The following is a 24,809-nucleotide window of genomic DNA, read 5'->3' as shown; positions in this document are numbered from 1 at the left end:
TTAGGCTCACGTCAATGGGACCTTAACCTATGATCTGTCTTCCTCTGAGGATATTTTACGTTACCACTGCGGTCGGTGCAAGCCGGTTGCGAATCGATCGCTGGGATTTGAACCCGGTTCACCTCAGGCAAGTGATCTATTCCCTGAGCCACCACGGTATTTGGATTTTAATATCAAATTACAGTGGGTATCCACAATCTAAAAAATATGGTGGCAATACTTCAGTCTGGTGGACAGACGAATAGCTAATTTTGAGAATAAAATTCATAAAAATATTTAAATAAATAAAACCTTGTCTTCCATTTTGCGCCATATTTTGCAAAAGAAGTTTTAAGAAATATTAGCAATTATTTATGAATTTTTTTTAAATTGATTTGAATTTTTTTTTCTCCAAATGATAAAAAAATAAAAAACTCAAAGGTAGAAAAAGTTTTTATCATATATTGTAGTTACATGAGATATAAAACTATTGATATCTTATGTTACTACAACGTATTATCCGTAGTATTATTAGAGATAAAACTATGATATATAGATTATATTTTTATATTCCACAACTATATCTAGTATTGTAGCAGTATAAGGTGCAAGCGTAGTAATTTTAAATTAATTTGAAATTATAAGTAATTACTAAATAATTTTAAATTGTAAAATTTTACTTTGCTTTCATTTGTCACACAATCACTCACAGAAACCCTGAATCTCTATTCTTTAAGAGCTATTCAACCGATTTACTTCAAATTTTAAATTTACGACTAAAAACTGATAGAGTTAAAATGATGTTAAGGGATTTTATGCCTAAAGATGCAGTCTCGTCAATTCTGATTAAATCCTTAAATGAAAATTTGAAGAGAAAAAGTTAACTGTCAGTGAATTGAATTTATAGTATTCTGTAGTTCAAAAAAAGTTTTCGAAAAAATTTATTTCTATGTTCGATAGATCACTTCTGCCGAAAGAGAATTTTAATTTAATGTAAGAAATTTAAACCTTTTGAGAATCGGAAAAAGTAGAGTGGACTTAATGAATATCTTGACACCGAAAAAAGATCCGTGAACTTGTAATGTCTGTTTAATAAAGACTTATATTTGTATAAATATGTTCCAAGGAATTTATGCATCACGAATTTATTTGGATTTCTTTATTCATTCTTTTAAAAAAACAATAGGCATAACAGTTGTACGAGAAATGGAATCTGATGGACATTGCTTTTATAAAAAGGCCATTTTTTAAAAGCTATGTTTCCATTTTCTTAAACACGTGTTTTCGGCTGTGTTCATCAAATTATGCCCATTTGTTTTATTATGACTTTAAAACTTTATCCATATTGTCCATATTTTAAAATAGGCATTTCAACATGAAAAAGAAACATGTTTTTCCATGTGGTTCATATGGTAACGGTTTACCAGAAATTCTAGTTTTTAAAATTACAGTTCTTATAGCCACTCATTTAGTAAAAAAATTACGAACTGTAATGAAAATTTAACCGAGTGAATGGGTCTTTATGGCATGCTTTGAGGTATCAAATTTCCAAAAATTACCAAATTTCCATACGTTCACCAGATTTTACCTCATATTATAAACCATATTTTATTGTTAGTTTTACCAAAATCATCACCAAAGTTCCTTGATAAAAAATTACTGAGTTTTTTTGGTATTCCCATAGAGCCAGAAACACAGTAAATTTTACCTTATGTTGGTAGTTTTAATTATACTTTTTTCTCAGTTTTATGCTTTCATTTAAAAATGCGCAATTTGAGCTGCATCCTTTTTTTAAAATACACATTTTGTACCGTATCCGTGTTTTAAAATTCAAATTATGTCAATTTTTTAATTACGCATTTTGAACTGTGTCCTAAACAGAAAGCTTCCCTATGATATTTTTCCTGTAATATTGTATGTTTCATACTGAGATAAATATATATATATGTTCAAATCAACAAGAATAAGCCAAATCTACCCTATTTCCTTCTATATAGGAGCACAAAGAACACGTTAATTTTTACAGAAGGTATTGATTTTGGTAAAATTAGCAATAAAATATTATTTTAAAGCATGTGTTAAAACATGGCAAATGTGGTAGCATTTTTGTAATTTTATCATGATACTTTAGAGTATGACATAAGTTTGTATTGTCACGCTCTAAGGTATTATTAAGGTACCTATAAATGTTTTTGCATTGTAGTTTTGTATTTTTAATAAAAGCTTGCCAATAAGGACTGCAATTTTGAAAATCACGATTTCTGGTAAACCGTTATCATATGAACGGAAAAATTACCAAATGAATGATTTAAATGCCGGATATTTTGGTTTTATTGCCAAAGTAATGCTGTTTTCTTTCTGTTATTATTATTAGAAATGTCTTTATTATAAAGTGCAGTAATTTTGCAATATTTTCCGTATAACTTTTCAAAAGCAGCACAGCTATTCCAAATGAGTTTCTTTGTTTTGAGATGAGCTTAACTTTGTTTCCGTAAGCCATGAAAAATAACTATTCTGCTTCTTATTTTTAAGTTTTTTTTAAAAATACAGTCTTTGTTTTCTAAGTTGGTTTCTCGTTTAGAAAAATTGTTGGTTGGTGCGTGAAGCGATATATTTGTTACGAAATTTTCTAATATATGAATATTTTTACATCAATAAAATCAATAAAGGGTAAGTATTTATATTATATTTGGCAATGGCAATTATGGAAACGTCTAGAAAATAACTGACATTTCTATAGTTGAAAATAATGACGTCAAGAAAATAATTGACAAAATGACAATTTTGCCAATTATTTTCTTCATTTGAATTATCTCTCAAACTTTAGGAGATAATTTGCTAACATTTTCATCACAGAAAAAAAAATAGTAGAAAATAGTAGAAATACTGCTATTTTGCTAGACATACTTGAGCATCTATGAAAGAAAACATTTACAGTATTTTTGAACCCTGCAAAAGAGTTATGTCCCATCTAACCACGAATGGCTACGCCTCTACTCATTGAAACTTAATGAAGCAAGTCGTGTTCTGCTAGAAACTGTCTGAAAACAACCCATATTGCTCTGGAATTTCAATCTATATTCATCAGTAATCGTAACCACGCATACCCTTTATGTAGCTTTAAGCAAAAATAGTTTTTTCTCCTTGTAAAATTATATTTTGAGCAAACTTCAGGATAACATAAATAATTTATTTGGGAAATATGGGGGCAAAAAGAAAGTATTTAGAGTAGTTTTAAATCCTTCATTTAATAGGGCTTCCTTTTTTAATAATTCATGCTTATTATTGACTAGTTGAGTGTTAAGTAAACAATCCTAAGAAACTAAAGCGGTAAGATATTACCTCACCTAGAGTGGAACAAAAATAAAAAATATTTTTGAAGCCAGTGACGTATTTTTAGTCATGTAACTAGCTGATTTCCTACTCTTTTCGGAGTAAAAGAGAATATTTAATATGTATTGTTCTTCTCCCACTACAATGAAACTTTTAATTTAAACAAAGTTGCTATGGCAACACAAAAGACGGTGCTGCTGAGAAAGGTAATTCATTTCCCCCAAACTTTGTTTAGATTGAGAGCAAAATGGAACTTACTTTTTGTTTTAATTAAATAATCATGATACATACTATATATCATGATTATAGCTATATCATGATTATTTAATTAATATTATATATAATTAATAGTAACTATATATTATATAGTATAGTTTCATTCACTTGACTCTTCCCTCCTTTGCGAGTGGATACAGATTCAGTTTTTTTAAAAAAGGAATGCGAATGAGATCCCTTGTTTTCAACATATTTAATAAATGTAAAACTATGCGTTTATTCTTTTTGGAGATATAAATGAAATCTTTTAGTCTTATTCAACACATTTCCTTCCTTTTATTTTTTATTTATTTTGTTTTTAATTTAAGAAAATAATGATTACGGAGCTTTTAGACTGCTTAAAATTTAACGTAGATTTCTCAAGAATTTAATACTAAAACTCTATCATCTCTGTGAAAAAAAATATATATAAATAAAAATGAGAATAAAGAAACTGTGGGTCATTTCCAATATTCTGAAGGAGTGGCATTTTTTTTACGACATTTTATGTTTTGAAATTAAATTAATTGGTTGCTATTAGTTAATAGTTCATCTGTAGAATTTCTATGCTGATGATGCTGCATAGATGAGGGTGAAACCACATGAAACTGAAACGAAGTTAACAGTTTCAGCTGGTTTCACTCTTCGATTTAGCACTGCTGACAGCAATCGTAAGTAGTGGTGCTGATGATGCTGCCATCTATTGAAAAAGAATTAAGCATGCTCAGTTGTAAACCTTTTGTGTGCGGTTTGTAAAGTATGTATCCCATGTAAACCACATATGTACCCCACAACGGAAACGTTGTTTAAACTTTATATCAATTTACAAGCAATTTAATAAAATTTTGAAGCATCAGGTAAGTTTGAGGAACAAATTTAGAAAAAAAAACACCCCTATCTGTATATATAATAATTCCTCGTACCAATGCATTATCTTAAATAAGATCTAGAACTACTCGATGATTTTGAAGAACGAATCAATAAGTTTATTTGTGAATAGAATATATATTGAAGAAAAATACCACTTTTTATTTATTTTAAATAGCGAACAAACTATTAAGAGAAAGGCTTATGGTGCTGACATCTACTAGGAATAACTTGAGACAACTTTGTTTGCAAATATTTTGCATGCGCTTTACAATGTTTATTTAAATGTGTACCGCAAAACGATAGTACTGTTTTTAGTTTTCGCAAAAGTATAAAATTCAGTTTCCTTAAACGATATTTTATATTGCGTACAGTTTTTTCCATGGCATATTGGCATACAAAGACTAGACTTCAGTCAAGGTTTTTTCAATTGAACAAATGAAAACTTATTACAGTCAAAGAAATAAATTTCAATGGTGTCGCCATCTGTAATCGAAATAACAAACCATGAGCCAAACCATGATTTATATTTAAGGGAAATTTTAATTTCATTTAACGAATTGCACGCTGGTAAAAAATTCAATATAAAGTTTAAAGCAAAACAAATATTGTTATTTTTTTATACGTCAATTTTAAAATATGGAATGTGTTGCATTCAATGATTCGCAGTCAAGGTATCACTTATATATATATACGAACAGAAGTTAACAATTTAGTATTTCCTTCATGCTATTGCCCGCCAAAGTTTGTCTGAAAACTCTCATTAATCCTGCATTTTGACTTAGTAATATTTATTTGTTCTTCGTAAAAAAGGAAATCGTATGAAATTAAAAAATTTAAATTTTCAGAACTATAAAAGATGAATGTATTTCTTTTCAACTATTTGAAAATTTGCATTGTACAAATGAAAATTATTTAGAATACTAATTAAAAATAAAACATCTGATTTTTAAAACAGGAATTATTCACTAATATTATTTAAAAAATAAATCCAATTGCTTGATTAAAAAAATTAATTATGAAATGGCAAAAATTTAAATTTTTGTTTAACGAATAATGAGTGTTTTATAAATCTGTTTTACATTAAAATTAATGAATATTCAACATAAAAACTATATAGCAAAAAACTCAAGTGTAACTCTTCAGTTCTTATGTTGAATATTCGTCGATTTTAATATGAAACATATTTAAAAAAATCTCATTATTCTTTAAGCAAAATTTAAATTCTTGCCATTTCATAATTAATTTTTTTAAATCAAGTAATTGGTAATTGGATAAAATCTAACTTAAGAATTATTTGAAATAAATATATAAACTCTTGATAATTCTTATGTGCATTTAATAAATTACTTTTATATATATATATAAAATAAAACTAAACTCTGGAGTGCAAGTTCCGGTCAAGTGGTCAACTTCACGCGGAGCACTCCGATTGTTTAGTTCCCAACAACATCATGCTTGGTACTCATTTATCGACCCTCTGTAGGGATGAAAGGCTGAGTTAACCTTGCCCAGTCCGGGGATCGAACCCAGGACCTGTGGCACTGGTACGCCAGGCGCTATCACTTGGCCACAGGGCGTTCGGCTTACACATATATAAAATATATATAATATCAAAAAACTCAAGTGTAACTCTTCATTTTGTCATTTCTTAATGAATATTTTTAATCAAGTAATTGGATTTATTTTTTAAAATGATATTAATGAATAATTTCTGTTTTAAAAATCAATTGTTTTATTTTTAATTATTATTCTAAATAATTTTCATTTATACAATGCAAATTTTCAAATAGTTGAAAAGAAATACATTCAACTTTGATAGTTTTGAAAATTTAAATTTTTTAATTCCATGCGATTTCTTTTTTCACGACGATCAAATAAATATTACTAAGTCAAAATGCAGGATTAATGAGTGTTTTCAGACAAACTTTGACGGGCAATAGCACAAAGGAAACAGAAAATTGTTAACTTCTGTTGGTACAGTAATACGCAGAACTTCCCCCCACCCCCTTGAAGATAAGCTAAAATCACACAAAAAATAATGAAAGAAGAATAAATAAAAGACTAAGATAAATTTAAAAAATGAAATAAAAATATAAATAAAAAGTGTATAAAAATGTGTGATAGTAAATACGATTTTTGAAGGAAAAAGAAAAACAAAGCACGAAAATAAGTTAAACAAATCAAGAAGATATTAGGCATTAAAATACAAGTTACTCTCGCATGTTTAAGCAATATTTTGCTTATTTAAGTATTATCTTAATCTTATTACACAATGCCTAGTAAGATTGACGTGAAGCCTCTACTGTTAGAAATTTTGCACAAATTGTAACAATCCTAACGTGGTGCTAAGATGAACAATATTACCGCACTTACTAAATTAAATTACACGTAACTGTTTTTCAATTTATATAATTGCAGGAAATATTTTAGATTTATATTGTTAATCTTCTTGCAGTCGGGCTAACAGTAAGAGCTTTTCATGGGTTTTTTCTTTATTTTACTCAAATGCTTGTCAGTTTCATTAAAAAAGTCCAGAAAAAAGTGCACAGGCCAGTTTGCTCCAATGCTTGATCCAGGAGTTCTCTTGTCCTCCGGGTTGGGTTCAAAATTACAAAGATGCGGGATTGAACATTGATAGTCGAAAACTCAAAATTGGATTAGCTGTTCTAACCAGATTATAAAATAAAATGTAGATTGTTGTAGACAATATCGACCATATCTTGCATAAAGGTACAGATATTATGGTCCAACATAGACCTTGGTTTAGTGTAGTAGTGAAGTGAAGTAAAGATATTTTTCTCACCTGAAAGGTCATAGGTTCATTGCACGTGACACTAAAAATTAAAAAAAAAATTGCTTGATTATTTTTTTAAAAACTATGTAGTACTAGTAATTTTGAATAAATGTATTGTGTCAGCTTAGTTTTTAAATGATATGAGTTTTCAAGTTTTGACATTGTTTATAAACATAGCATCATTTTAAATTGTGGACGCATTCTAAGAGCATGTTGACTATAATTTGAAAGCTATGAAATACCAAAAATATTAAACATCTGGCTCAGATTGGGATAATTTTTAGGTACAAAGTTTTCCTTAACTCGTTTTCTTGTTTATTTGATGAGATTTTGCATTCGAAATTTCCAATACTTCCCGACAAGCTAAAGTACGAATGCTCGGAGCCCGCAGAACTTATCACGATACCGTCGCCGAAGACAGTTTATATTCAATCAATACCTTGGCCACTTTCTGATTAGATAGAATACTGAAATATTATTTACAACTCTATGCTGGAGATAAAAGCAAGTTTCAGTCGTTCTCTGACCGATACAAGGAGAGTTTATCGTGATATTACATGAAACTATAATTATGATATTATTTTGTGGAAGAGATTTTTTTTCAATTGATATTTTGACCAGTTTAAGGCTAGCTAAAATGCTCAAACTTTAACTGGCCGCTTATGCTAAGTGACTACATAAGTTTTAATCGTTTTGCGACCAGTTCAATCAAAATTCATTGCGATATTATTTCTAAGTCGAATTCATAACCGATCAAAAATTTGGAATTTTACAACTATTTAGAATCTCAAATACAGTTCTGTGCTTGAGGACAGTACAAGTTCATCTGTTTCCAGACGGCGTTGCAAACACAATTTATCTTCGTTTTTTTACTGATAAATAGAATTATTTTCTCCTTTTATTCAACTTGAAAAATGTAGTTTTTAAAATGCTTATTCATTTTAATTTTTATCTTTCTTTTGGAAAAGTTTTTTTTTAAAAGATTTTTATGATAATTTTATTTAAAGTTATACACAGTGATTAAAAAAAAAGGAAAATACTCTCTCGGCCCTCATGTTTTTTCACTTTTAAATGTAAAATATTTTTAAAATATTTTCTATTATAAATGTCTGGGTACCTTGAAAAAGCCTATATTATCATTCACAGAACTTTATAAAGGAGAACACAGAATCACAATCAAACAAAACAAATGCAACACATTCTTAAATATATGTCTGAGTTCCTTGAAAAAAAGCCTAGGACTCATCAGAAAAAAAAACATGTTGGAATCGATTCGAATCACAAGGCAACATAATCAGGACATATGAAGAGCACATTTAATTCTAATGTTGAAACGAGTTCAATAACATTTTCTGCATCACACCTATCGAGCTGATCTAGCTGAAGATAATGACAAAAATTTTAATGAAGTATAACCGCATTTATAGCCTTGTATCATATCATTAATGCAAATTATGAAATTCCAACTGGAATATATTACATTTTTTAAGCGTTGAAATGCTTTCAGCTTTACATTTTATTCAAATTGTGTCTGATTTTTTAATCAACCTTTTCATAAACAATAATAAAGAAATATCTTATCAAAAAATAAAAAAAACTTTTTTTTTAAATAATACTGCAACACAGGAAAGAGATATTATCGTTATGCAATTTGTATTAACATTCATAGAATTATATAACGGAATTAAAAAAAATATTATTCAGAAAAAGTTTTGCGATTTAGAACTAGTTTCATTTTCAAAATAAGGAAGTTATGGCAACAATTATAAAATGTGGCGAATGATATGAAATAATAATATATTTCAAGTAAATAATCCCAAGAACTGAGGTAGTAATTTATAACTTGATTACAAACTTCATTCGTTTCAAAAAATACAAATTGGAAACAACAAGCTGCATGTTTCAAGCGCTCGAAAGCATGCGCAAATTTTCAAGACTTGACAGACGTAAATTTAAAATTTTTTCGTTTGTTTGTTTGTTAAAACTTCAATTTTTTCCCATTCACGTCTGGCAGGTCTTAAAAATGGGCGTCTGTTTTTGAGCGCTTAGAACATGTCGACTGTTGTTTTGAATTTGCATGTTTTTAAAACGAAAGAAGTTTATTTTTTAATTAAGTAATAATAATTTATTAATTAAAACTCTTTATTTGTAAATCTGTTTGGGTGCAATTGAATGGTAAGCAAGATTTTTTAACTTCATTGCACAAAAATATTCAGAAATATCGTAGTTCGATTTATACTTAAGTATTTTTGTGTCTTTCAGCACAATTTTTATTTATTACAATTTTTATCTAATCTATCTAAACTTTTTATCTGTTACTTTTTAATTGCTTATTACACAATATTGCAACATATTCTTGAAATTAAAACATATATGAACATACTTTTATAAAACATTAGGACTCGGTCACAATGTATCTTTATCATTTTCATTGGATATTTTTATAACTGGAAAAATATAAAAGAATAATAATATCTCGTTAAAAATTTAGAAATCATCACAATCTTTCTTATTGGAAGTAATGTGTATTTTGTTAGAAATCAGCATTATCTACTTCTTTATTTACATTATCGTTCTTGTCTGTATTTAAATTAGTCTTCAATTTTTATATCATTGTAATTTTCCATATTTGATACGATGTTCATCTTCTTCATTGAGCATTATTCATATCTTTTTCAATGCACACTGTACAAAAATATTCAGAATTATTCATGGTTTGATAAAATGCTTCAATGTTTTTGTGTCTTTCAGCGTAATTTTTCATTTATTGCGATATTTTTTGTTTATTTATTACACAATATTACGACATAGACTTGCAATTAAAACATAAATAAACATAGATTTATAAGGCCTAGGGACTCAGTCGTACTTTAATTTATCTTTACAATTTTCATTGAATATTTTCTTCTTTGCTGATACAATATAATTTAGTTAGAAATTTTGAAATCATGACAGCCTTTTCCTATTGGAAATCGTGCGTATCTTCCTTGATAGAAATCATCATTTTCTACATCTTTACTTCTTTATTTACATTATTGTTCTCTTCCATATTTAAATTATTTTTCATAATTTTTCCAGAAATTATTTTTATCCTCTTTATTTGAAATGCTGTTCATCTTCTTCATTAGACATAATTTCTATTTTCTTCTTAAATACACATTAATAACTTTGATAATTTTTGTTTAAATAATAATTTGACTCATGGCATTTTCACCGTAATAAAAATTTTCATATATTTTAATAAGAAAAAAATATTTTCTCAAGATGATGAAAATTTAGATCGAAAATAAAAAGAAATTTTGACCAAAATGTCGCTGTCTACTCAAATAAAACAAATGTGTGACCAGCCAGCATGAAAACAGGGGAGTATCATTTTTTTTATTTCATAGCTGGAAAATATGGCAAAAGCTAGAAAATATGTAACAATTCTACACAATAATCAAATAATAGAGCTTACATTTGTCTCAACAGTCTTTGTAGTTTCCTTTTTTATCTACAGAAACAAACAAACATGGTAAATGTCCATAGATTCAAGCTTTCATAACGTAAACAGCTACACGGTAAAAAATTCCAGATCAAATTACGGTAAAAAAAAATTTGTACTCAGGGAACTTGTTCTTTTTATCGTAAAAAACATTGTTACTGGAACATGTAACTGAACAGAAAATCTGGTATACCTTAAATTTTACCCTAATAATTACCGTAAAATCACTCTAATTAAATATATATTACAGTTAAAATTACTTGTAAAACTGGTAAAATGAGGTAAAAATGGATTTTTCGGATATTGGACCCAAAGTGCCCATACTTCACACCGTAATTTGATGCGGAATTTTTTACAGTGTGCAACAATTCATTTTTTTTGGATTACGTTCTGTTTAAGATAATTATACTGCAACAATAATTTTATGCATTGTATAAAATATAAATTTTATACGATGCACAAAAGCCTCATTTGAATTGTGGGACACTTTTATTTTTGTTAATTTTGAAGTGGAGAGTTTTAAAGTTTCTTTGAAGTGGAGAATGTAAGCCTTTCAATCTTGATAGATTTTTGGGTGCCTTAAGAGGAGCTTTTTCTCCCGATCGAACGCAACTGTCGAAGGTGTGGAGACGGGGAGTGGGAATTCTAAATAGGCTTTTTATCGTTTGCATTTAATTCTTACAAAAAAACAGATGATAGATATTTACTCTATTCGACAATATTTTTAGATATATGCAAAATTTAAAATCATTCCTGAATCAGATTTTGAAATATAAAGCATGTGTTATTTTAGATTTTCTTTTAACTTTTTCGAACTAAATTATGAAAATACAATTCTGCAACCAACAGCTTTTAAAAAATATTAAAATAGTAAACAGAAATTTTTTTGATAAATCTATTTATTTTCATGCAATTAACGCCAAAGAACAACCAACTCACCAGTTTAACCTGTAATTAAATAAGATTTTAAAAAATCTAAAAGCTAAGAAATGTGTAGTTTTAAGAGATATGCTCAAAAACACAAACCGCATCATTTTATTGCTTTAAATTTTTGAGGAAAAATTCACAGAAGTTCTCAAAGTTATCAAGCGCTATTTCACCTAATTTAATAAAACGACACCTCCATTTTCTACCCTTTTTGAAAAGCATTGTGCTGTCTAATAATACCATATCATCAAAAGTTTGTTATGTACAAAAAATATAGAGAAAACATAAATTAAAAATTTAACCTATATTTCAAGATGGCGAGGTAGAGGCCTTTCAAATTTAGCAGTCTTTTACTTTTTAAAATGAGCTTGCGAGGAACTAAATTTAGAATATGATGGAAATGTCTTTAATGAACATGTAAGCGATGCTTTCAGCCTTTTCAATTCGAAAAATCAGACAAGCAAGATACAAGAACTTGCATACAAGTTTTTGACGTTCACATAATAGGTGAGTGCAAGATTGAAAAAAGAACATTATTTTCCAGGTAAATTCATTTTTTTAAATTTTTCCCCTCTCAACTCCACGGGATCTGCAAGAGTATTAATTAACACCACTGGATGCAGATTATTTTTAGAAAAATAACAATTTTTTGCCTCAAGTGCTATCCATCAATTTTATTTTCAAATGGACAATTATTTAATATTGATGCCAAACAAATTTTTAACTAATACGTTTTCCTCTTTGATCATTACTACAAAGAAACCTCGAGAATTCTTCAAAAATAGATATCCGAAATGCAGTTAATATTCAAAAGCAACGCCGTATCCCATTGTTAAGTAAAAGGAATAATTTATTCAAACAACTTTGACACACAAAAAAATACTCCTGCTACATAATAGCCTTCTTGTTAGAGAACAACCGACCAAAACAAAACGCTTTAGCCCTATCTAATTATTCAATCACTGTTTCTGGATCGTGCAAAGCTATTAAAACTCTTAACGTCTTGTTTAAAATAGCAAAACAACGCCACCCTCCGCGATTGGAATATTCCCGAATTAAGATTCAATAGAGCATATCGGCGAAGGTTATGTGTTCTTTCTCCCGAACAAATTACAGCTTCGAAACTGCTAAGTTTTTCTCTTTCTTCTTGCGACAAGCAAATATTGATGGTGAGCTGGGTCTCCTTGACTGTCTACGTCCATGTTAGTGTCACATGACATGATAAACAACCTTAATATAATATGAATACATGTTTTCTTCTAGGTTTTATTTACCTGTCCACTTCTGTGACATTATATTTGAAATCATTAAGGTCATCAATGAGGCAAATGTGTAAGAGTTTTGCAATTAATTAGCTGCTTTCTTAAATTTAGTGTTCTGAGACAGAGGATTTTTGTGGATGACGGTTAAAGAACGCATGGTTTTCCTCTCTTTGGTATTCTTAGGTGTATTGCAAAACAAGATAAACAGGAATATTTTTTAGAACTGAAGAATAAATCATATTCAGACTTAGTTAGTTTGTCGGAAATTTTTTTTTTCTTTTCTTAACTTGATTATGCGTTTAGATAATTTTCAATGACGGATAGTGCGTAGTATTCCTTTCTAATGAACTAATTAAATGGATAATTATTTTTCATATATTTGTTATTTCAAAGCGTTTATCATGGTGTTTGTCTTTTGTTCCATATCAGGATCATTCTGGAAAATGTCGAGAGAAAAGGGAAATGTTATATTTGCTTGTCTGTTGTTCATATATGAAAAGCTATTGCTTTTGAAAGGTTTTTCTAATGTCAAGATCAGAAAAAATCTTTTCAAATGGTAAATTTCAGCAAAAAAAAAAATATACATAATGCATTTTTTATGATTTTTTTGAGTTTATACTCTCTAACCGGTTAAACTCGGTAGAGAGCTAAGAACCCGGAAAAAAACTTTAAACCATCCTAATAATTAGGGTAATTGGATTCATGTTTAAAAGATTGACAGTTCACCAACATTTACAAATGTTTAAAAGATTGATTGTTTTTTGTTTGATTGTTTATAAATGTTTCCAACATTTACAAATGTTTAAAAGATTGATTGTTTTTTTTTATTCTGTTGATGCTTTTATATATTCCGTCTAAAAAAAGCTTCAGGTAGCTTTTTTTAATAACAATAAAAGAAAAATACCACGTGTTACATATTGACTGCAAACACACGCTCTGTTTCTGCCTTTAGAGATGCTAGAAAATTTGTTCCAGATCATCTATGCTCTAAGGGCATCATAGTTTGTTTTTCTTCCAACTCGTGAGATTAATTACCTATCCCTACTCTGTATTACTTGCAAGTAGATATCACCAAATAAACAAACAATACTGTCAACTTATAAGTACCAAATTTATATCAATGAATTGTTATCTATTTGAAAGATATATGACAACTTATATATACAGATTTATATATGACAATCTAAAGTTTTAGTGATTTTCACTTTTCACACAGCAAATCAAAGTTAGTTTTAAAATATTCAACTTTGAATTAATAATATTTATTTTAAGTCATATATGCTTTATCATATTTTATTTCCATCAGGGTGCGATCATAATTCTAGACAACTGTTCTTTCAAACATGATTGTTCAAATAGTTTAATAGATCTGACAAATTTAAAATTTGCTAGTACTGGAATTAATGTAAACCTATTTTAATAAATTTGTATAAATTCTAGTACTAGTGAAGTTTAATAATATATTTTAATAAATTTGCAAAATTTAAGTAGTACAGTGAGACAAAAAAAAACCATTGTACTGATTAATTTTTGATCTATGATTTGATTTTAACGAACTGAATGCCGACCATAATAATTAAATGGTTAAAATATTTAATAGGGGTTAAAATGATTAATTGTGGTTATATGGTAAAGAAAAATGGTTAATATATTTTTCTAAAATTGTTTTTTAAATTAAATAATGTAATAAACAAGCACTGCTTAGACCACAATACTGTAACAAAATGTTTATAATATCCAGCTGTTATAAAAAGAGTAATTACTTAATAAATAATTTGTAACAACAGTAATTTAAATTTTTTTTATTAAAATTGTATTGAAAATTAAATAATGTAATAAAAATAAATAATTTAGAGCAACATGCCCTAAAAAAGGGAAAAAAAGTTTCTAATTGCCAGCAGCTGTAATAAAAAATAATAACTATAAAAATAATTGCATAGTGGTTTAAAATACTGAATGGTTTATGAAATTAAATAATGCAATAAAACATTTAATTAGGCGGCAAATATAGTCTAAAGCACCATAATGTAAGACAATTCTATTGATAAACAATAATAAACTCTAATTATTGCTCCCGTAGATGATACCACTGCTCTAAATTTTTAATTATTTGTTGATGCATGCCATTTCGGGATTCATACCCTCAACTTCAGTATGAGTATGTTGACGTGCCATTCCAACACGTTACGCGAGCAGAGTAATAAACTTAGTGACCCCATTTTTTTGTCTGTTAAAATAGAAAATGTAGATTGTTGTCTAGACATGGGATTTGAACCCCGGACTAGGGGACCATATCCTCAATATAATAACCACTGGTCTACAGAAATCGAAATACCAAGTCAATTCCGCAGATTATTTTAGAGAATATTGGCAATGCATATGGGACCCCTTGTGCTTTCCTAATTCGTCTATAATTTTGCGATTTCTTGTGATAGTGTTGTACGTTATAACAATATATCTGACCAAGTTTCAAATTTATTATTTAATATTTCGAGAAACTATTGGCCTTATTCAGAAAAAGAACTAAACTCCAAGCTCCGACGCTTTTATTATAAAGAGAATATTGCAATTACAAAAAGGTCCCTTGTGGCCCTTTAAATCATCTATAATTTTGCCGCTTGGTGGGGTGCGTAAGTATATTGAAACAAAAAATTTAGCTATGTTTGAAAATTATAGGTTAATATTTAGGGAAATTATAGGTCTTCCGTTATATTCAGAGAGCGAATATATAGAGGATTTTTACTACATTTAATTACTAAATAATTTTTTATGGAATGCAATAAGAACTATAATTTTGAAATCAAGAATTTGCGATATACCGTTTCCGTACGAACGGAAAAATTACCACATGAGTGATTTAAATTTCGTATATTTCATGTACTGTTAAGTTTTTATTAAAGGTATTCTATTCTACCCCATCCTCTTCTACTCAAGTTAGTTCAATCATCGCTTTTTAGTAGCTAATTTGCTCTGAAACCAGTAAATGAATTTATTATAACTTATGTTGTGGTGTCTGATTTAAAACAATGTGAATGCGAAGTTTCAGAATTGCGAATTAAAGATCCTTACAATAATTGTTGAAAAATGAGCATTTTCAGGTTTTAAAAAGTGAATCAAAAACTTTTATTGAAGCATTGAAAGTATCAATTGTTAAAGTTGTGTTCTGGGACAGTTTGCACTGAGAAGAAATATGGTCAAAACTGTACCAGAATATGGTAAAATTTACTCTGCTGTTGCATCACCAAAAGGACAAAGAACCACGTAATTTTTACCGAAGCGTTTGCGCAATTATTTTGGTAACATTAGCAAAGAAATAGTGTTTTATAATGTGTGATAAAAATTTGGTAAGTGTGGTAATTTTATCTTGATACCTTAAGGCGTGGCATGAAAATCATTTATTCAGTTAAATTTACTTTTAAGTCTTGTATTTTTTACTAATAATGTGATAATACGAAATGTGTAAATGTGTGGTAACTATTATTTTGAAAACTAGAATTTCCGGTATTCCGTTGCCATATGAACTAAAAATTACAAAATGAATGGTTTAAATATAGTATATTTTAATTTTATTAACCAAAATGATGTTTTTTATTATTATTATTATTTATTTGAAACAAAAAAAGAACAGAAATTTTATGACTATACAGTACGGTAATTTTTCTCCGTGTATTGGTTAATAAAGTGTTCAGCGTATGGTTACATATGAAATAACAAATCAGATAAAGGGCCTCCACAATTTTTCTGGCACTTATAATCCTGAAGAATCGAAATTTTTAACTGCCATTTTGCTTAAATGTAGATGAAATTTTTAAACACAACTTAGAAGCGTGGAAGGTTGTTAGCATTTAAATTATTTTCTTTTAAATTGTGACAAAAAATAATTCGGAGCAGAAAAAAGGTAAATGACACGATCAAGAACTTACTAAACGTTACTGAAATTTTGTCCAATATTAAAAGGCGTAGCTCTTTCTAGTAGTGGAGTGTGATTTTAAGTGAATTTTGTTTGGCAGTGAAAAAAGAAATAAAGAAACTAGTTTTAAAAATAAATACTAGCTCTTATTTAAAAGAAAAGAAACAAATGATTCTATGAACATTAAAGAAATAATGTTTACATTTCTTTCTTCCCTCTTTTTTCTTCTAATAAAAGGAGTTAAAATACTATTCAAATAAGATCTTCATATAATTCCGAACGAGGCCAATTTTTAGGGTGGTTGTTAGCTTTTCCTGCCGGGTTTCACCAATAATTAATCAGTTAAAATTCTTTGTCCTGTGTCTATCTTATTATTTATAATTCTACCTTCACTTTCTTTGAGCCGTGATGACTCAGGGGAACAGTATTCGAATCCCAGCGATGTCTGGTCGATAAGAGTTCTTCATCCGGCTTTCACCGACCATAGAGCTGACATGAAATATCTTCAGTGGTAGACGGATTATAGATCAAAGTCCTCTTGCCGTCAGACTAACCGTGGAAGGTTTTCGTGGTTTTCCTCACCATGTAACGCAAATGCGGGCTAGTTCCCTCAAAAAGTCAATTTATCCCAATACTTGATCCAAGAGTTCCCTTGACTCCTGGATCGGGCTCAAAATTACAAGGCCACTGAGTCGGTCATCAGTAGTCGTAAACCCGAAATTAGTTCGGCTGTACTACGATGGTTATAAAATATCTACCTACTCAACTTAAAAGACAACTAAATATTTTGACACATGTTTTTGAGAGCGAAAGTGTGCTTGACATTTGTTCACCCCACTGTGAAAAATGAACTATTATTAGGTCGTTGACTTCATTGAAATAATTTACCGATAATTCGTTCCAGTTTACGTTTGCAAAGACAAACTGAATAATAATTATAGCTCAATTATCGAATAGTTAATTAAAATTAAATATATGAAATAATAGATTCGGCTCCAATGACCTTTCACACAAGCTATAATTTCCCCAAAGGCGCATCGATTAGCACCGTGCTTTCATTACTAATGCACCCTTATTAAGCCAAAGGACAATTTTTTTTTCATGCGGTGTTCCCTAAATTTTGTTTGTTACATTGATCCAGCCAACCTTCTGACTTAGTCCAGTGCTCATTGTAGGGCAGGCACACCACAAGCCTCGTGCATGGCATTTATGCACGGAGGGCATGTGCCCCCTTTCACTTATGGTCTTTCTCTTTCGAACCCACTTTCTCGCGAATTGCTCTTGTTTGTTCTTTTTTGGCACTGGTATCACTTGTTGTCACCTGATTTTTGAGATGAAACCCGAAGCAAAAGTGATTTCACTACTTCCTCGTTCGGGCAATTATGACCTCGTTGTTGCTCCCTCAAATAATAAAAAAGATTTGTTCATTTTTTTGCTTTGTTTTTTTGTTTTCTTGCGTGATCATGGAGGGCGGAAGTGTATTTGTTTTTGCTATTACCTGGATTTACAAATATTTTCCCCTAGGCTGAGATAGCAATGTTTACTTGTCTGAATACTTGTTGTTTCACGGTATATGTCAGTTATATTAAGAGTTATAAAAATGTCATTGATATATGAAGTAATAGGTTTTATGAGAACAGTGAATATTTTCATAAGCTTACAGAAAAATAATGTAGACAAGAAAATGATTTTTTTTTTCAAAATTATACACTTTCCTTTATGAAGTTCACACTGTGAAAAAAAAGATCAGTTATATTAAGAGTTATAAAAATGTCATTGATATATGAAGTAATAGGTTTAATGAAAAAAGTGAATATTTTCTTTGGTTTACAGTATAATAAAGTAGACAAGAAAACTAATTTTTTGCTTCAAAATTACACACTTTCCTTTATTAAGTTTACACTGTGAAAAAAAAGTCAGTTATATTAAGAGTTACAGAAACGTCATTGATATATGAAGTAATAGGTTTTATGAGAACAGTGAATATTTTCTTAGGTTTACAGAAAAATAAAGTAGACAAGAAAATGAATTTTTTTTTTCAAAATCATATACTTTCCTTTATTAAGTTTACACTGTGGAAAAAAAAGATCAGTTATATTAGTTACAGAAATGTCATTGATATATGAAGTAATAGGTTTTATAAAAACTGTTAATATTTTCTTAGGTTTACAGTATAATAAAGTAGACAAGAAAAGGAATTTTTTGCTTCAAAATTACACACTTTCCTTTATTAAGTTTACACTGTGAAAAAAAAGTCAGTTATATTAAGAGTTACAGAAACGTCATTGATATATGAAGTAATAGGTTTTATGAGAACAGTGAATATTTTCTTAGGCTTACAGTAAAGTAAAATAGACAAAAAAAAGTAATTTCTTTTCTTCAAATTTATACACAATCCTTTAATAAATTCACAGCGTTAAAAAAAACAGTTATATTAGGAGTTGCCGAAATTTCATTGATATTTAAAGTAATGGGTTTAATGAGAACAGAGAATATATCACCAAAAAAGGATTTTTTTCATATTTACTTAGTAATTCAACATAATCAATTAATTTGCATACCGAAAGATGAAAAAAAGGTACAAACAAAACTACCAAAATATGGTAAAACTTACAATGCTTCAGACTCCAGGAGAACACCAAAAAGCACGATAATTTGGGCCGAAGCTCTTCGGTTATCATTTTGGTAAAATTAACTATAAAATATTTCATAATAAGTGATAAAATTTGCTAATTTTATCATGGTATCTTAAAGCAGCAATTACCAATTTTATCGGCTATTGAACCCTAAATGACAAAGCTTCGTTTGGTGGAATCCCTAGATTTAATAAATAAATTTAATTAGCAATAGTAACGATATTAATCAAAGAAAGGCTATAAATCTTTCGAAGAGATTTAATGATTGAAATTTTATTACATAATTTGGAAAATATTTAATGAATGTATGAAGCATGAAATCCTTGCATCTTATTGTTTTATAGATTATGTTTTATGACAGAAATTTAAATCTAATTCTTAATTAATTGAAATTTAAATCTAGTCCAATTTAGTGAATGCATAAACTGAAAATTAATGAGCTGTGATATGATTTTCGTTGAAATAAAAATGAAAAATGAAAAAAATAAATGTCGAGAATGGTTATCAGAGAAAAAACATATTTCTTCATTGTTATTTTCGTTTGATGTGAAATATTGATTTATTTCATAAATACATACCTTTTTCATTATGCATTCAATATATTGTTATTAGAAAATACGTTTTTTTAATTTCACTTTTCTTTTTTTATAAGCATTTTAAATAAATAATTTCATAAAAATAACCTATATATTAAACAAGTAATGGATAATTAATTAGATATAAATTTAATGGCATGTTTCGAAAATCATAAAAAATAGAATATGTCTAAACTCTCGGCACCCCTGCGATCCTTATACGGTATATGAATGGTTGAAAAACCTTACAGTTTGGTTTTATTAACTAGAATTATATGTTTTCCTTTTAGCAGGAATGTCATTGCCATACAGTATGGTGATTTTTCAGGTACCAATGTGCATACTTCAATGTGAAAGTAAGTTAATTTTCTTACTTTTTATCGGTATTATAATTTAAAAACTCAAATTAAACACCAAATTATGGCGCATATAAAAATGCAGGCCAAATTATGAATTTTACATATAAATGTTTGTCATATATTTTTTTATCTATGTTGAACTGACAAAATACTGTGTCTAAGTTAAAGAAATTCAGATAAAAATTCAAATGTTTGCATTTCAAAGTTTAATTTCATATCTCAAAAAAATAATTTTTCAAAAAAATATTTTTATGTGCTAGCAATATTTTATTTTGGAAACTATTAAAGTTTTATATGCTTGATTTCAAAATTCTAGTTATAAAATATGTTATCACTTAAAATTTTTAATCCATAGCTTAATTGAGAATATTTTTTCAAAATAATATTTAGATAAAACAAAAATTGCTAAAAACATGTATTTCAACTTTTGCTATACAAAACTCATCAAAAGAAAAAATAAATAAATAAATAAAAAAAAACGCGATTTATACAGGTAGATAAAAATAAAATTTCTGCACAGAGAAAACAATTCTATTAAAATTACTGTACTGAATGGTAATGATATTTCTGAAGAAAAAAAAGACACAATTCTGGTTAATATAAGCAATATTACGTTATTTAAACCAATAATTTGGTTTCGGTTTAGCGGAAATGTTTCCAAAATTTTAAAAATTTTACCATATTTTTTTTCTCAATGTGTCGTTTGATTTAGTAATGATTTTTGTTCATTTTTCTTCAATTGCAAAATTTATAATTCCCTTTTTTATTATTATTTTTAATCGCATCACATTTTTAAAAGTTGTTTAGAAGTAGACGTTGCTTCAGAATGTATTTTACAACATAAAAATACTTGATTTATGTAAAAATATTTTTTTCTAAGAAATATTTTTAGTTAACATTAGGATTAAGAAAAACAGCCGACATATTTCGCTTGTAAATCAAATTCTTCGCGAATATAAATGTAACATTCAAATTGTAACATTCAAACTATAAATTTTTATAAGGGCAAAGAATAATAAAGACATTCTAAATAAATTGAAGGATCTTATACTAATAACTTATTATTTCAAATTAATTATTATATTTATTTCATTTATTCTTTTTCGCATTCATTATCCTTTCCTTGTTATTTTTAATTTTACAAAATTATTTAAATTTTCTTATTGTCAGTTCTCATTTCACATTATCATTTTAATTTTTTCATTATTACTTGTTGTTGTTGTAGTTCATTTACGTCGCACTAAAGCTGCACATTGGGCTATTGGCGACGTCATTATTAGTTTCATATCTTCATATCATAAGTTTTTTTTTTCAAATATAAGCGTTTATTCTTTTATGTATTTTTTGATTTTTTCATTCTTCGTAGTATCCTTCTTCTTCTTTTTTTATTCTTCTTATTCATATTCTTATGCGTATTTACATTATAATATGATATTATGGAGTACTTTAAATGTGTAATAATATTATGTAGGACAATCATATAAACAATATTGTGAAAACGTTAAAACCCATAGTCTAACGTTTCTAAAAAAACTATACAGGCTTAGAATATGAAATAAGAAATTAGACAATATAAGTGTTGTCTGTTGCTCTACTTGGCTAAAAAACGGCCCGATTGCTTTTGAACCACATAAAACATGTTCAGTATGCGGATGTGAAGGAACTTGAATTTATCACGTGTATACATTTCAGATGTTTTAGACTTGTGACTCAAAAACAATCATTTTGCTCTAAAAAGAATATAGGTTGCAAAAAAAGCTGTTCGACAATGTATAAGAAATACATTCATTTATTTATTGAATTAAATGCATGATATGACACTGTTTTATTCATAAATAAAAAATAAATGTTTAAAAATTATAAAACATTAAATTAATGTTGTATTTGATATGTGCTTTTTTTCAAATGAGGTAATGAGATTTTTTTAAACAATTTTAAGTTACCGAAAAAAATATTAAATTCTATTCTTCTGCATGTGTTTTTATTTTTGTATGGTAGCTCGTTATTTCTAAGATAGTCATTATCCACTTCCGTTAGTGAATGTATGTGATAAAAGAATACCAAGTTAAAGTAAAAATATGCAATCAGCTTTTACGAATATGTACGCAGATGGGTCATTGGTGGACATGGAATACTTTATTTTGACTCACTAATTACAGGCGAAGGTATATTTTCGTAGTTTTAATTATAAAAAAGCAATCTATTAATTACTAAAAAATCTGTTAGATTATCGGAATCATATTTGTACTAAAATATATAATCCAAAAGCAGGCAGTTTTGAAAACAAATTCTTCATGTTCAAAAAATTAAAAATAATTCATTTTACAAATTAAATAAAGTTCAATGATGAATAACTATCTATTCTATTAGATCTGTTTCTATTAAGTCTAAGGAACTGCAAATAAGAGCAAGTGTGAAAAATTATTGTTTGGAAGAGAGCCGTGTGTGGAAGTTTTTACCTTTAATGCAAAAAAGGACACCTGTGTTTCATGCTAGATTTCATAACCATAATTTATTAAAAATGTTGAATTTAATATTATTTACTTATATTACCTAAATTGATACAAAGTAATGAAAAATATGCTAAATAAAAATTCTGCATCAAAGAGTTAAAATTTTAAGTTTGCCATGATTATTATTTATGACATACAAATTGATTTGAAAATTAAAGTAAACACTCATATCCTAAAATTATGTTAACTTTTCGGATATTAAATTTTAAAATATCATAAAACCGTTTTAGTTTATAGTTGTTTTTTTATAAAACACCTTTTTTAATTGAAAAATAGTGCATGAATATTTTTAAAACTGCTTTATGTATGAAATATAATCGAACTACATGTTAATAAATGAAAGAATTTGGTGTGAATAAAACTTTTCTCAATGCAAATTGCTAATTTCAACGGTAGAAGGTTTTCATTTAAAGTTTATTAAAAATAGAAAATATATATACAAATTATTATACAAAATTCATTAACAGATTACTGAAATAGATAATTATTTTATGCTAAACTACCATCTCAAGAAATTTTAATTTGGTATCAGAAGCTATTTCAAAAAGAATGTGAATTCAAAATGTAACACATTAATAACATTTGTTCGAAGAATCCAATTTTCACATATTAATCTTAGGGATTTAAGGGAATGATTTTAAATATGATACCTAATTAGTGTTATTTATAGATTAACCTGAACAAATGAGGCACAAAAACGTACTATCTTAGAGCAAACATATCTTTTTATAAACAGATTCGTGCATTTAAGGGGTGGTAACCTCAGTCTGGAATCAGTATAATAATCAAAAGTCAAGAAAGCGGTCTTAAATAGTGGCACCTTAAGGTAAATTCTAATTTTTGCGCAGTTCACCCTATCTCTAAAACTATTTAAATGAGTCAAAATAATTTTGCACACAATTATAAAGCTAGTAAATTCAAAGATAATTAGAGGTAAAATAAGTGTTTAAAGTTATTATTATTTTTCAATTTTTAAGTAAGTTCATTTCATTATCATTTCTATTTTATCATCTTATTTCAATTCGATTTCCGGAAACCTTTTTCGTTTCTATTGTAGTATAATTATTTGCTTTAAAACATCATTTGAAAGAATAAATATGTCTTCACAGTTTTTTGTCCGTTAATTGATAAATAAATAAACAAGTAAATGAATAAATAAACAAACAAATAAATAAAAACTTAAAGTACTATTACAATATGATGAAACAAATTTTTTTTTCTCCAAAGTCATAACTGCAAAGGACTACTGCTATGCTGTTACAGAGAGCATTTTGCCTCTAGAGTTGCGACAAACAGTTTTAGAGATTTCTTATTTTTATTTTATAACCATCGTTGAACAAGCGACAGAATTTTGAGTTTATGCCAACTAATGTTCAACTCTGCAGCCTTGTAATTTTGAGGGAACTCCTGGAACAAATATTGGGAGAAATTTGCTTTCGTGGAGGACTTTTTGATAGAACTAACTCGCAGTTGCGTTACATAGAGAGAAAAACTGTAAAAGCATCTAATGGTTAGCCTGACGGCAAGGGAGCTCGAACTCATGATTCCTTCACCATTGATGACAATTTACATCAGCTTTGTGGTCAGGGAAAACCGGATGCTAAATTAGTATCGACCACCTATCCGTGGGATTCGAACCTGGGTATCATCATTGGCTCTATCCCCTGAGCCACCACGGTTAAAAAAAAACAGTTTTTAATTGTCCGAAAGGGACAATGAAAGGCAGGTTTCCCACGGGTCTTGAAATATATATATATATATATATAATATATATACATACATATATATATATATATATATATATAGCAACAAAAATTTTAATAAACCTGTTGCAATCCTTGCTGGGACACCTCTCTTTTTTATTTTATTTTATAACCGTCGTTGAACAGCCGACCCAATTCAATGGGTTTAC

This window comes from Parasteatoda tepidariorum, chromosome 2, assembly GCF_043381705.1.
Source record: "Parasteatoda tepidariorum isolate YZ-2023 chromosome 2, CAS_Ptep_4.0, whole genome shotgun sequence".
Taxonomy (NCBI): domain Eukaryota; kingdom Metazoa; phylum Arthropoda; class Arachnida; order Araneae; family Theridiidae; genus Parasteatoda; species Parasteatoda tepidariorum.
This window is presented reverse-complemented; position numbering follows the sequence as displayed.